Genomic DNA, 1,867 nt, shown 5'->3' on the forward strand with positions numbered 1-1,867 from the left:
GCACAGGGTCTGTTTGGCTTTTGCAAGAGGCTGAGCCATGCTTTGTCCACTAGATGGCAGCAAATGCCCGACATGTTTTTTTTTTCTGATGGCTACAAGGCCTATGTGCGGGAGCCTGGCCTTCGAAGAAGAGCCGGAGGGATAAGGAGAGCTGAGGCAGGAAGTGATGAGTTATCCAAACCCTGGATGGGTGCTAGAAAGCGCATACTCCCCAGAGATTGCACTCACTGTGCGAGGACCCAGGATACCCCCGAGAGCAGAGCAGCTGGTCTGAGCTCCATCCTGGGGGGGCCATGCCCAAAAGCCCCACAGGCACCTGTGGCCAGTCCCCTTCTCCTCTGAGTCTTTTCTCCTGGCAAATCGGCCCCTGCTCAGTTCAATTAGCAGACATGCCCTGGGGGCCAGTGGGGCACCACTGGGTGGCAGCTGGCCCTTAACCTCTAGAGCACATACGTGACTGGGAGAATTAGACAAGCGTTCAGGGGATGATAATACCAAGGGCATACCTCTGCTCTGAGAGTGGGAATGCAGGCAGGCTCCCAGGACGCCTTCAGCAGAGAGAGGGGACATCCGAGAGGAGGTGAGCGTGGTAGAGGTGTAGGACTGTGGTGGGGAGGTGGCTTGGGAGCGTGTCTGAAGTGGAGGAGGTGGCTCAGGCAGTGCCATGGAGGGGAAGGAGTGCAGAAAGGGAAGGAAGCATGGGCTACCCAAGTGACTGGGTGTGGACTATAGACAGCGGACCGGCAGCAGCTGAGTCTTAGCCAAGGGGCTACTCTTCAGAGAGCTCAGAAAGCCCGATGAGGAGTTATAACACATTTAGGTAATAGGGAGCCACGGATGGTGCTTGAGCCGCGGAGGAAAATTAACCAGACAGAGTATATAAGGTAGAATCTAGGAGAAAGAGACCAGACCATGGGTCCTGGTGGGGAAGGGGCGCTGAGTGAGGAGGGAGGCAGGGGCAGTGGCGCTGTGATTGGGAATGCTTGTGCCCAATGACTGCCACGGGGGAGGCGTGCTAGGGGGACCTTAGGATGTCTGTTTCAGGTGGCAAAAAGAACAGAGCTTCTGTTATTGTCTGAGCATCTCTCTTTCTTTCTCTTTCTGTTCTGGCTGGTCGTGTCGGTCTTATTATTTGTCTTTTTCTGTCTTTCTTTTGCTGATTTATTCGTTTTTTCTGTCGTGCTGTCAGCGCTCGATACTCCTCTCTCTTTCCCCTCTCCCTCCCTCCTCCTCCCTCCCTCCTTCCTTCTTCCTTCCTCTTTCTCATTGTTCTTTCCTTTCTTTCTTCTTCCTGTATATTTCCATGGCCGAAGGAAAAGATAATTAAAACTTAATTTGGAAATGTCCGACCAGGCCTGGAACTTGAGGAGAAGGCACGGACAGGAGTCCACAGCACGAGGGTGTCACCTGAATCCCCAGCAGCAGATGGAATCACGAGGGAGCAGGCATAGCCAGATCTAGAAGGGGGCAGAGGACTCACCCTGGGGACACGCTCTGGGAGAGTAGAGATGAGGAGTAAGACGGTTCAGGGCAGGGTGTGGGGACACAGGTGACAGTCAACACCACGCTGTGTGTGATGGGCAGAGAGCAGGTTTCACAAGAAGTTCACAGCCAGCGCGGTGAGATGCAAGGTCCCACCTCTTTGTCCTTGCACCAAGAAGTGTGCAAGGAACCAGGTGTGGTTGTGTTCCCACTCGCCACTCCTCTCCCTTTGGACTGAGCCAGCATGGGAGCTCGTGGTGTAAACAAGCCAGGCCCAGGAGGCAGCGTTCCGGGAGCTGTCTTGGAATGTCAGCTACCAGAGCCCAGTGAAGTTGAAAGCCTCTACAGCTTCTCTCGCTCAAGGAGGGGGAGCCACTGGTCCCAG

This window comes from Phyllostomus discolor, chromosome 7, assembly GCF_004126475.2.
Source record: "Phyllostomus discolor isolate MPI-MPIP mPhyDis1 chromosome 7, mPhyDis1.pri.v3, whole genome shotgun sequence".
Classification (NCBI taxonomy): Eukaryota; Metazoa; Chordata; class Mammalia; order Chiroptera; family Phyllostomidae; genus Phyllostomus; species Phyllostomus discolor.